Here is a 13,591-nt window from a genome sequence, read left to right as displayed (position 1 = left end):
ATCTAAGACAGTTTACTCTATGGGCTAGATAAGTTGTGTGTTCCTAAAGGTGAGTGATTTCCGCTGATTAGAGAGGCTGACACCTCCAAGGTTGCAGGGCATTTTGGTGTAGGGAAGACCATGTCTAACGTGCAGAGCTATGTGTATTCGCCCAAGATGCAAGAGTAGTTAGCTACGTTCATAAGAGGATGCATGATTTTTTGTACCAACAAGCCTAGCAACAAGAAACATGGTCTATATCATCCCTTACATGTACCTACTTGTCCTTGGGAAAGCTTTCTATGGAATTTGTGGGAGGATTACTGACAACCAGGAAGGGACATGACCACCTGTTCGTGGTAGTTGATAGGTTTAGAAAGATGTGTGTTCTAATGCCCTTTAAAAGGCCATCAGCGGGAAAGAAGCAACAAACTTGTTCTTTGGATAGGTCTGGGTGCACTTTGGGATAACAAGGAGCATCATTTATACAATATTTCTCAGTGCATTCCGGACTACATTGTGGGAGAAGATGGACACGAAATTGAGGGGATATACAACATTCCATCCATAAACAGATGGGCAGATAGAAGTAGTTAACAGGAATTTGGTGCAAATTCTGAGGAGATACAACCAGAAGCATCTGAAGACCTGGGATGAAAATTTGGTATATACACAACATTCTTATAATAGAGCAATCCACACTTCTACATGAAAGTCCCCATTTGAAACTTGTTCTGGATATTTTCCACCTTCACCTTTGGATATTTCATATGGAAAATAAGGATGAGTGAGGGAAGATCTTATAGGAGATGCTTTGAGGGATGAAAATTTATAGAAAATATCAAGCAGATGCATCTACAAGTATAGGAAACACTATAAAATTAGCAAGAGAAGTACAATGCTAGGCATGATCAAGACCTAACAGAGAAGTGATTCAAGGCGGGAGACAAAGTATGGTTACAGTTGAACAAGGAGAGGCTACGGAGGCCCAGTAAGAAAATCAAGGCTCTGATGAAGACCGTCGTGTTGCTTTACAAACCATTGAAGTGGCCAAAAAGCGTACCAAAGCCCAGTATGACCGAAAATTCCACCCTTATACCTTCCATGAAGGTGATCTTGTTCTGGTGTATGACCAAGCCCATGATGTCCTAGGACATGGGAAGTTCAAATCATTATGGCTAGGACCTTACATCATTCATAAGGACTTAGGCAAGGGGGCATATCTCTTAGAGGATTTCGAAGGCCAACTTCTTCCTAATCCTCGCAATGCACTCTACCTTAAAAAAATTTACCCATAACATATCCCATTGATTTGCGTGTATTTATTTCTGTCATGCATTTAGGTAGGTTGCATCATCTCATTTGTTGTCTTTTGCACCTTTCAGATGGATCCATCATCCACACTGTATATCGGTTATGCCGACGGTGCGAGTCACTTCTCCAGGAATCTAGCCTCGGCAGCATGGGCCATTTTCACCCCCTTGCATACATTAGCCCATTCTAATGGTGTGTGCATTGGATTTTCCAACAATAAGTAGGCCGAATATGATGCAATGATAGGTTTTTTAGTCGATGCCTTTGCTCATCGCATCCTTCATCTTCATGTTCGTTTATATCCTTGTTGTTTGTCATGCAATTGAATGGTGTGTATCATGTGCATAACCAATTCCTATTTAGAAAATATCTACGAATTAGGTTGTTGGTACGTGAATTTGAAACCATTACTTTTATTCATGTTCCTTGAGCCCAAAATAACTATGTAAATACCATTGCAAATAACATTCTAGATTGGCATTTATCACATGTATACCACAGAAGACAACCATAAACAAAACACGTGGTGAACCATCATCGTCATATATATATAAAAGATGCATAATCACATTATGTATCACATAAAACATATAAGAGTTTGGAGCCCATAGCTCTAAGTACATCCGACATGACCATAGCATGTTACAAAAATCAAAACAAAGGGACAGTGGGTTCTCTAACAGCTTGAGAACTCCGTAGCGAGCTAGTGCCCCTTGAACAACCTGATTCCCCTGAATCTCAAAGAGAAGGGCGTCCAAATCTCGTTCGTGACAGATGATTTCCGCTCTGCCATACTTGCAAAACACCACATGTATTGTTAGTTCAAAGATGAAAACATTGGTCTTCATTGTTTAGCCTCCAACCCCCACCAGACCAGCAGATCACCCTCCCTCTCAGGCCCAACTCGCAGTTTTCAGCCAGAAAAGGGAGAGCTCGTAGGTTTTTGACCAATTCCTACGATCCATATCACACTTTAGGCCCAAAAAAATGCAAGCCAACTGTGAGGAGCAGCAGGGGTCTCCTAGGGAGTTGTGGGGCACCAAAATCAGCAAGTAAACCATTGAAATTGAAGAGATGAGTAAGGCCACCTACCTAAAATTCAAAGATCCTGATTCTGACAGTCAGTTTGCCCTCTATGATCTCCACAAGTTTTAGGGCCTTTTCCTCCTCTCCAAATTCACCAAAGTTCAATGTGCAAATGAATTAAATTGGAGGGAAAACACCCTTTTATAGGAAAACCCTTAGTTTTTTTAGTGACACTGAGGAGATGACACAGGTAGAGCAGGAGGAGATTCTTTCTGACTTTCAGGTTGAGGATTCTTCTTTGGATGAGTCCATGGGTTCATATGAGGATGCTTCTGAGGAGCATGAGCAGTGATGTGCAGTTGTTGATAGCAACCTAGATTTATATTTGGGTGTGTATAGTGAGCAGTCAGTGGACCCTATGGGGGACATTCATGATGATGAGTCACCAAAGACGATTCAACATGAGTAGCATATGGTGGATCATGAGTCACTTGATGAGGATGATATGCACAGTATGCATGATGAGACTTTTGTGGAAATCCAGTTGGAGGTTCATGTTGAGCCCATGATAAAGGAGGATGAGTAGCCATCTTTTGGACAGGCATTGATGTGAAGCAGACAGATGCACAGACAACCAGTGGGGTGGTAGCACTTGTAGACACTTGTCATTTGGGGGTGGAATCTGACAAGATAGTTTTAAAGGAGGTTGGTAGACTAGAGGAGCATGGAGTTTCCTGTTAGACGAGGAAGATGGTGGTGCATCCATCTTTGGGTCTACCGATTGAAGTTGCAACATTTTTAGGCAGCAACCCTCTCCATGAGTACATAGATAAGGCTTGCAGCACAACTTGCCCACTTTCTCCCATTCTAGGAAGAAGGGCAGGATGGATTTCTTGGACAAATCTTGTTGGTGGACCAGACAGAGAAGCATGAGTTGAGCATGGACCAATGTCATCATATTAGACTTGTTCCATACATACATGTCCATGCATTTGATTCTTTCCACGGGGTATATTGGCGAGAGATCGTGAGTTGGTTTCATATTGATGGAGTGTCATTCTTAGTCAGGAGCATGGTACAACAAGGGCCCTTAGAGATAAGGGACACTACATTCCCTGGTTGGCAACATGTTAAAATTGGAAACCAGGGCAAAACTTCATGTGGGTCATCTTATTCATGGCTAATAATATTTTTATTAGATTCCTCTCGTCGAGAGGTGTAGGATTGATATAAAGATCATCCAATTCCGATAAGTATTCATGGAGATATGAATTTATTTTGATTATGGAATTATTATCAAGCCGACCTACAACTCATGTAGGCTCAGAAGCCCAACAGTCGCATCTATTCACCCACCAACGTTGTGTATAAATATAAGAGGACTTTTCCTCATTTGGACTCACTCATCTCATCACATCTCTCTCTCTCTACTGCGCAGATATGAGTCTCTTCTCTACTGCGCTGAAATGGGTCTCTCTCTCTCACACATGTGAAGCCGGAAGCTATTGAATTTGAAGCTGCAACTGCAGAAGTAAAGATTGACTTGCGTGGCCTAGAAGATCTCCTCTTTGGAACTGCGCTGTAGGTTCATCTGAACCTCCTTTGAAAGCCACAACTTTTGGTGGTGGAATGAAGTCAATCCGACGAACGATTTGCAAGATATCGACTGCCCTAGTTTGAAGCCGGAAACTGCTGAAACTGAAGCTGCAACTGCAGAAGTAAAGATTGACTTGCGTGGCCTAGAATATCTCCTCATCTGAACTGCGCTGTAGGTTCATCTGAACCTCCTCTGGAAGCCGAAACTTTTGGTGGTGGAATGAAGTCAATCCGACTGTCGGTTTGTGAGATATGGTCTGCCCTAGTTTGATAATGAAGCCGCTAATGCTGATGCTACTGATCTAGGGTTTGCTACCGCTGATATGAATCAGATTTATTGTACTATTTCTCTCTGCTGAATTATTGAAGATAAAAGAAGATTTGATCAAAGGGTTTCCCCACACATTGTGGGGTTTGTCCCTGGCTAGCCGCCACATCTTGTGTCTCTTGTCTTGGCTTGTTTTCTGTCGATCGTTTAATGTTCTATCTGCACTTTACTTTATGTACATGTGATTGCTAATCGGTGGAATATAATAAGAAAAATAAGTAAACTGTTATAAGCATAGAACATACCATAACTCAACATGGTATCGGAGCTGAGGTGAAGACAAAGCCCGAGCAAGAGCAAGAGCAATCATTGAAGAGAAGATTGGCAAGGCTATCCTAAAAGAACTATGGGGTCCTCAACACTCTTTCCTGCCGAAGACAAGCTTCGTGAGAAAGCTGACTATCACGGATGGAAGATGTCTATCGATCTAACCCTTGAAGATAAAGGAGTGTTGGACCATGTAAGAGGCAATATTGTTGAGCCTTCATCAAATGCATCTGCTGTTGCCTGGAACAAATGGAAAAATGGAGAAGTCAAAACAAAGAAGATCATCCGGGACTCTATCGACAAGCGCTTGGTGGCCTACATCTCTGATCTAGACACCTCCAAGGAAATCTACGACAGAATGGTGAGTTTATTTAAAGTTAATGATGCAAATCAAGTTTTGTTTCTTAGAAATAAGTTGAGGGAAATCAAGAAGGGTAAAGATGAAAGTATGCAAGCATACTTCTTAAGAATCACCGAGATCAAGAACGATCCCCTATCTATTGGGGAAGCCATTACTGACAGAGAAATGGCACTCACAACTCTCGGAGGATTACCATCTGAATGGTATGTGTTCAGGACTACTCTTCTGAACAATAATGTAATTCCTAGTTTCGAGGAATTAATGGCTAGATGCATTCAAGAACAAACAAGGGTAGAAGAGCAGGAAATGCCCTTGCCTAAAGGTCCTCCTGCTGCTTTTTCTTCTCATGCTAAGAAAAGAAATAATTCTGGGTCTAAATCGAAAAGAAAGGCTGGATTTAAGGGTGGAAGAAAAGGACGATGTTTCATTTGCAATAAAGCAGGTCACTATGCAAGGGAATGCCCTGATAGAAAGGACTCTCACCGTGACGATGATCAAAATCCCTCTCATGGTAATCGAAGGAATGGAAAATTCAACAACAAAGGAAAAAGGAATGCGGGAAATCAAGGAAGAGGGCAACCATTCAAGAAGGCTAGAAATTCTAGGTATGAATCTAACACTGTTGACGATAAGCAGGCTGAATATTATCTACCAGCTGCTCTATCTACCTTCGCTCCTTCGGACTCAATGGGAATTTGGCTCATTGATAGTGGTGCCTCAAGACACTTCACTGGTTACAAAGAAGTACTCTATAATCTGGTAGAGAAAGAAACTAACCTGGAAATTGTCCTTGGAGATGACATGAAATACCCAGTGAAAGGTGTAGGCAATGTTTCTCTTAAACTGAATCAAGGCAATACGATTCACTTACAAGATGTATTATATGTACCTGATCTCAAAAAGAACCTGGTATCCATCTCGGCAATGGAAGACAAAGGCTATAAGGTAACCTTCAGCGATGGTAAGGTACGCATATGGAAAAATAATGTTAAAGATGCTTTCACTCTTGGGTTTCGAGTTGATTCTTTATATCAAGTCGGTGGAAGTCCGCTAGGTGTCATGTCTTGTGACACAACGTTTCAGTCCGAACTTTGGCATCGTAGGTTTGCCCACCTTCATTACAAAGCTCTACCCGATGTAAGACAGATGGTAACAGGGATGCCTGAATTCCAAGTAGAGAAAGAAGGTGTATGTCCGGGATGTGCCGAAGGAAAGCTCAAAAGGGGAGCATTCCCTTCAAGTCAAAGCAAGAACTCCGATATATTACAACTAGTTCACTCAGACATATCAGGTATGATGCCTGTGAACTCCTTGGGAGGATACTCATATTATCTCACTTTTACAGATGACCATTCTCGAAAGACCTGGATATACTTCTTGAAAAAGAAGGATGAAGTGTTCCCTTGGTTCCGACACTTCAAAGACCTAATCGAGAATCAAACCGAAAAGAAGATCAAGATCTTAAGAACTAACAATGGGACTGAATATGAATCTAATGAGTTCCATGATTTTTGTAAAGAGGCTGGCATCAAGAGGGAGACTACTACACCATATACTCCTGAACAAAATGGTGTGGCAGAAAGGAAGAACCGCACAATTATGGAAGCTGTCCGGGCCATGCTACATGATCAAAGTCTTCCTAAGTTTCTATGGGCTGAAGCTGCAAACACTGCCGTATATGTACAAAATCGATGCCCTCATCAAGCATTGGGTTCCAAGACTCCTGAAGAAAAATTCACCGGTAAGAAACCTGATGTTTCTCATTTTAAAATTTTTGGAAGCCCTGTATACTTTCATGTGCCGAAAGAGAAAAGAAATAAATTGGGAGCATCTGGAAAGAAGGGAATTTTCGTGGGTTATGGTGAAAATACTAAAGGCTATAGAATCTATGTAGCCGGTCAAAGGGAAGTCATAATTAGTCATGATGTCACCTTTGACGAAGATATGGCTCTCAGCAAGGTGATCAATCTTCCGACTTTGAGGAGCTCTCAAGAAGCCGACACCAGGAAACCGAAAGAAAAGGATGATGAATCAATGCTTGATCCGATTGATCCTCCTCCATATGAGCCTTCCTCTTCTAGGAAGAGGCCTTCATGGCTTAAGGGGTTACTTGATGATGCTGAAGGACATGTTGCACCCCGAGGAACCTTTCGTGAAAGTAAGAAACCTAATAGGTATCAAGGATACCTGACCATCATGAGCACGATCATACAAAATGAGCCTTCGTCATTCTCAGATGCCGTCAAGCATCAAGTATGGAAGGATGCTATGACCAAAGAATATGAGTCTATCATAAAGAATGATGTTTGGGAAGTAGTTCCCAGACCCCAAGACAAGACTGTTGTTACTTCCAAATGGCTTTACAAGATAAAGCATGCAGCAGATGGAAGCACGGAAAAGTATAAGGCTCGTTTTGTTGCTCGAGGTTTCTCCCAAAAGGAAGGTATAGACTATGATGAGATATTTGCACCTGTTTCCAGATATACGACCATCCGCTCGATCATAGCCCTTGCCGCTTCACAAGGATGGAACCTACATCAGATGGATGTCAAGACTGCGTTCTTGCATGGCTCGATCAAAGAAGAGGTCTACGTGGAGCAACCCGAAGGATTTGAGATTTATGATCGAAAATCTCATGTATGCAGGTTGAAGAAAGCTCTCTATGGGCTGAAGCAAGCTCCCCGAGCATGGTATGAGAGGATCGATAGCTACTTGATGAAGCTGGGATTCACTAGGAGTGAAGCCGATCCTAACCTTTACTTTAAGGTTGAAAATGACAAGCCTCTCATACTGGTGTTGTATGTGGATGACCTCTTTCTAACAGGTGCAGACCCTCTCATTCACAAATGTAAGAGGGAGCTGGCCTCTGAATTTGAAATGAAAGACCTAGGACTGATGCACTACTTCCTAGGACTTGAAGTGTGGCAAAAGCCAGGAGAAATTTTCCTATCTCAAGGAAAATATGTGGTGAAGATATTGGAAAGATTCGGAATGGTGGACTGCAAGCCTGTAACTACTCCGATGGAGCTTGACTTCAAGAAGTTAAGTGGTAGTGCTGCTGGACCTGTTTTACGAAATGCTACCGAGTATCGGCAACTCGTCGGAGCATTAATGTTCTTAGTGAAATCCCATCCAGATATATGCTTTGCAGTCAACACGTTGAGCCAGCATATGGTTGAACCCCACCACATACACTGGATTGGTGCCAAGAATCTGCTGAGATATCTTCGTGGCACTATCACTTATGGGTTAAGATACATTGCCAGAGATGTGAGACTATTTGGATACACAGATGCTGACTGGGCAGGCAATGTGGAGGACCGTAAGAGAACTTTCGGGTGTTGTTTCTCCTTGGGATCTGCTTCGATATCCTGGATGAGCAAGAAACAAAAGTCGGTGGCTTTGAGCACCGCCGAAGCAGAGTATATTGCTGCTAGCATGGCTTCTTGTGAGGCAGTTTGGTTGCGAAAGCTCTTCAGTGAGTTGTTTGGATTCACATTGGATACCACTGTGATTCTTTGTGACAACCAAAGTGGGATTCGTTTGTCAGAGAATCCCGTATTCCATGATCGCTCCAAGCATATTGATATCAGATACCATTATATTCGAGATATGGTGCAACGGGGAGCTATAAGGCTCCATCATATCGGTACAGATGAACAGGTCGCCGACATTCTGACAAAACCCCTTGGGAAAGTAAAATTTCTGACTTTCCGTGAACAACTTGGAGTTGTTCAAAGACCCTCCAATGAGGGTCATGTATGATGCATTGAGCTCTGAGAGCTCCAGGGGGGTGCGGGGTGCTTCTTGGAGCAGCATATGACCACAGGATTATTCACTATCCCCTGGTGGTATACATGTACACCCCGTGGCGACATTGTAGCAGGATTGATGTGTTCTCCTGTGAGGCCTGGATTGATGTGTTCTCCATGGCAGCCTGGATTGATGTGTTCTCCATGGCAATTGTAGCAGGATTGATGTGTTCTCCTGTGAGGCCTGGATTGATGTGTTCTCCATGGCAATTGTAGCAGGATTGATTAGTTCTCCTGTCGAGGCATCCTACCCATGCAGTCTGGGACTCATGGGAAGTACCTCTCATCTAATCAATGAGCAGGGAAATGAAGTTAGGGACCATAGTAGTACAGATGGACGCATCGTTGTAACTACCGTACTCCCTACGCTAGGATGACCTCCATTGATCTGGGATCAATGATACTGGTCTGGGACCAGTGGTAGGAGTTGTACCATACTATGACGCTGACTTCGGGTCGGTTGAGACTGGTCTGGGATCAGTGGTACATACTCTGAGACTGACTTTGAGTCAGTGGAGGATGATATTGGTCTGGGACCATTGGAGTTGTACTCACTATGACGCTGACTTTGGGTTGGTTGAGACTGGTCTGGGACCAGTGGTACGTACTCTAAGATTGACTTTGAGTCAGTATGATACATCCTCGATCATTTCTTCTTCTTCATAATTTGGACAAAAGCAGAGTAGAACAGAACAATGCAAGAGCAGAGCAGAACAAAACAAAACAGTACATATCAGTGCAGGGCAGAACAAGACAAAGCAGAATAGGAAAAATAGAGCAGAGCAGGGCAAGGGTCAGGCTGTACAAGGCAGTGCATTTGATGGATGAATAGCAACGACCAATAGACAGATTGCAGATGAAGTTCTCCATGGTTGAGAGGGAGTGTTAAAATTGGCAACCAGGGAAAAACATCACGTGGGTCATCTTATTCATGGCTAATAATATTTTTATTAGATTCCTCTCGTCGAGAGGTGTAGGATTGATATAAAGATCATCCAATTCTGATAAGTATTCATGGAGATATGAATTTATTTTGATTATGGAATTATTATCAAACCGACCTACAACTCATGTAGGCTCAGAACCCCAACAGTCGCATCTATTCACCCACCAACGTTGTGTATAAATATAAGAGGACTTTTCCTCATTTGGACTCACTCATCTCATCACATCTCTCTCTCTATTGCGCAGATATGAGTCTCTTCTCTACTGCGCTGAAATGGGTCTCTCTCTCTCTCACATGTGAAGCCGGAAGTTGTTGAATTTGAAGCTGCAACTGCAGAAGTAAAGATTGACTTGCGTGGCCTAGAAGAGATCCTCTTTGGAACTGCGATGTAGGTTCATCTGAACCTCCTTTGAAAGCCGCAACTTTTGGTGGTGGAATGAAGTCAATCCGACGAATGGTTTGCAAGATATCGACTGCCCTAGTTTGAAGCCGGAAACTGCTGAAACTGAAGCTGCAACTGCAGAAGTAAAGATTGACTTGCGTGGCCTAGAAGATCTCCTCATCTGAACTGCGTTGTAGGTTCATCTGAACCTCCTCTGGAAGCCGAAACTTTTGGTGGTGGAATGAAGTCAATCCGACTGTCGGTTTGTGAGATATGGTCTGCCATAGTTTGATAATGAAGCCGCTAATGCTGATGCTACTGATCTAGGGTTTGCTACTGCTGATATGAATCAGATTTATTGTACTATTTCTCTCTGCTGAATTATTGAAGATAAAAGAAGATTTGATCAAAGGGTTTCCCCACACATTGTGTGGTTTGTCCCTGGCTAGCCGCCACATCTTGTGTCTCTTGTCTTGGCTTGTTTTCTGTCGATCGTTTAATGTTCTATCTGCACTTTACTTTATGTACATGTGATTGCTAATCAATGGAATATAATAAGAAAAATAAGTAAACTGTTATAAGCATAGAACATACCATAACTTAACACAACAGGACATAGGTTGGTCGTCCATCAACATTCTTTCACAGCATCAACATAGTGGGGTTGACCTTGGTTTATGCCAAGGGTTGGACTGGAGAGAGGTGATGATTTGGTTTTCTACTAGTGGAGTAGCATCTATGGCCAGAGGCAGAGCACAGTCAGGGCCATGGGATTTGGGCGATGATTGTCCATGGTGGCATTGGGATTCAGGTGGATTTACTAGTAATAGGATGAGTCAGAGATGGGCTTGGGATCCAGGTATTGAGGGATCCATTCATGTTTGGATTTCTTGGAGGCATGATGTCGACTAGTGGTTCATATGGAATCCTAATATCTGTTTGCAAATGCCTCTAGAGTGGATAGGTGTGGATTGCTTGGGGGCAAGCAATCTTGGGGCGGGAGGATTTGTCATGTCCCCATTTTATTTTCCTCTATAATACAACCATGACGGTTTCCAGGGTATGTGATGGTCAGGCCGCAATAGCGAGATTACATCATTAGAGATTTCGGAGGAAATTTGAAGAGTTTTTATGGGATTTGATGGCATTCGCTTGTTATATTCCATCATTCGCACAGCTTAGATTTCATTTTGTTGCATTCCGACAACTTTCAAAAAATGACTTTATTATTGGGCCTAACTTAATTAATTATGCTTAAGGTAGCATTCTGGGAGGATAATTTAATGGAACGTCTTAGTGTAATAACTCGTTGGAACTGAAACAAGAAAATCTACATAATGGGACATGTTACCGCTCAAACTAGCAAGGGACCTAAAGGGGAAATGCTAGGCCAAAGGCAACAAATGGAGTCTTAGCCCACTATCACCTCATCTAAGGCTCCCTTATATTTACGTACTTCCACCGATGGGAGGAGACCCAGTATATGTGGGGTAACTAATGAAGGATGAGTCAATGGAAATGAGTGACCCAAATATCCCTTTCCCAGAATTTGAAGGATAAAGACTGTTTGCTTTATAAGCAAGGTACTAAGTAATCTAGGGAAAGGAAGAAAGGCTTTGAGGGTTAGGTTTATGGGATAAGATTTGTGAAGTATTTTCCCAATCCCTAAAATCCTTGTTAGAATTAGTATCCCAGATGGTTCTTGAAGAATGGTCTTTCAAAGGAGTGGGAACACACGAGGCCGAGTGGACTCGGTCTAAGGTATGAGGAAGGAATGTAGCAACCAATGATCTTCTTACCCTAGACAAGGTGGGGAGGGGATCAAAGGAAGTATAATTGCTCAAAGATGTTGGTTTGACCCTAGGAAGTGCTAGCCTTGGGGATGCCAGAGCAAGTTTCGGTCCCGAAGCTAGGGCTTGGCTTTTCTCCCAATTCCACTGTTGGAATGTCTTCAAATTTGGAGGAGGGCTAAAGAAGGGCCAGTGCAAGAGACCCTAGGAGATCGAATTTTTTCAATGGCTAGCTTGGCGGGAAATTGATTCCCTAGGCACCCCAATGTGGTTAGAGTTGGGAGAAGGTGAAAGAATAAGATTTTTGGTGACCACCCTTGGTAGATCAGTGCCTTAATCCTTGATAGAATGGAGTCTTTGTTCATTATGTGTAAGATTTATTGGTTCCCAGTCAAGGAGGCAGTGCCTTAATCCTTGATAGAATGGAGTCTTTGTTCATTATGTGTAAGATTTATTGGTTCCCAATCAAGGAGGCATCAAAATGACTTCACAAACCCTCTAGGTCAAGTGAAAGCAATCTTGCAGCGTTTATACTTCCAATGCACAAGAGGAATGGCATATCAAGGTCAAATTTTACCCCTAGGATATTTCGTTCACACTACATGGATCATACATGGAGAGAACGTTATAATAGAGACAATTCCACAATATTAAGCAATAACGGCATGCAACAATTAGCCCTAAAACAACGAAAATCCCAATCCAGCATATATGATAAAATAACAAGAATAACATCAAAATTTTGTACTTACATGTAGTAGAGTATATCCCACTATTCACAAATGACAATAGAGAAGCTCCAAGAGAAGATAGACCAATAACCATACATCAAAATTCATCCATAAAAGCTCCAATTCATCCTCCAGAAAAAAGTGTGAAATTCTCTAAAGATAGAGAGATCCAATCCAAATTGATGATGAGAAATCATCTCACTTCACCTGTATTTATACACATCTAAGGAGTTCAAATTAGCCTTCTCGACCTACAGAAGCCCCAAAAATAAAATAATGTGATAATAATACAACTTTTGGTGGCAAGCCCACCAAACTAGCTCATGAATGAAAAGATAAGCTTCTCAAGAGGTCAAATAATAATATATGCATGTCGTAGGGCCCTCTAAGAGGCCTAATGAGGTTCATGGGTGCCCTAATGAAGAGAATGACCCTCAAAAGAAGTGGAGAAGGGGGTGCCCCTTTGTGGTAACCTATGGTGATCCAAATGACATCTGGGGGCACACAAGTGTCCTCATGGGTCTCCAAACAAATTGAAGATGTCTGTAGGTCACCCTTAAGGGCTAGGATGATGGTGTAGGTGATGCCACATCATTGTGAAAGTTCTAGATCATCCGCCAAGTGTATAGTGTAGATCTGGGGCCAGCTAGGCATGATGGATCAAGTGCATCCTCCTCATCCAATAAGTGAACCACGAGCAATCTCTGTTAGGTCCCTATAATACTAGTGTATTCTCTCATTGTTATTATCAGTGTAACCCCCTTATTGTTATTGTTGTGCCTATGTAGTCCCCATATTGTTATTATTGTGCCCCATAGAAACCCATTATTGTTCTTTTTGTGCCCTTACATTATTATTGTTATGTCGACTCTAATTATATTGTGACCCCTTAGACTCTTATATATAGAAAGGAGGTTTTGTCATTTGAATCATGGAAGAATTATTCATTTGTGTAATGTAAAGGAGGTTTCCCCCCTCAAAGAGGCTAACTTTGAAGTCGTTGATCTATCTCTTCTTCTATTTTGTGAGTTGGTTGCATAAAATTTGGTATCAGAGCTT

Source organism: Pinus tabuliformis, chromosome 7 (genome assembly GCF_031772625.1).
Source record: "Pinus tabuliformis cultivar Carrire ecotype Pingquan chromosome 7, CPIR1, whole genome shotgun sequence".
Lineage (NCBI taxonomy): Eukaryota > Viridiplantae > Streptophyta > Pinopsida > Pinales > Pinaceae > Pinus > Pinus tabuliformis.
The sequence above is the reverse complement of the archived record's forward strand: the minus strand, read 5'-3'. Positions refer to the sequence as shown.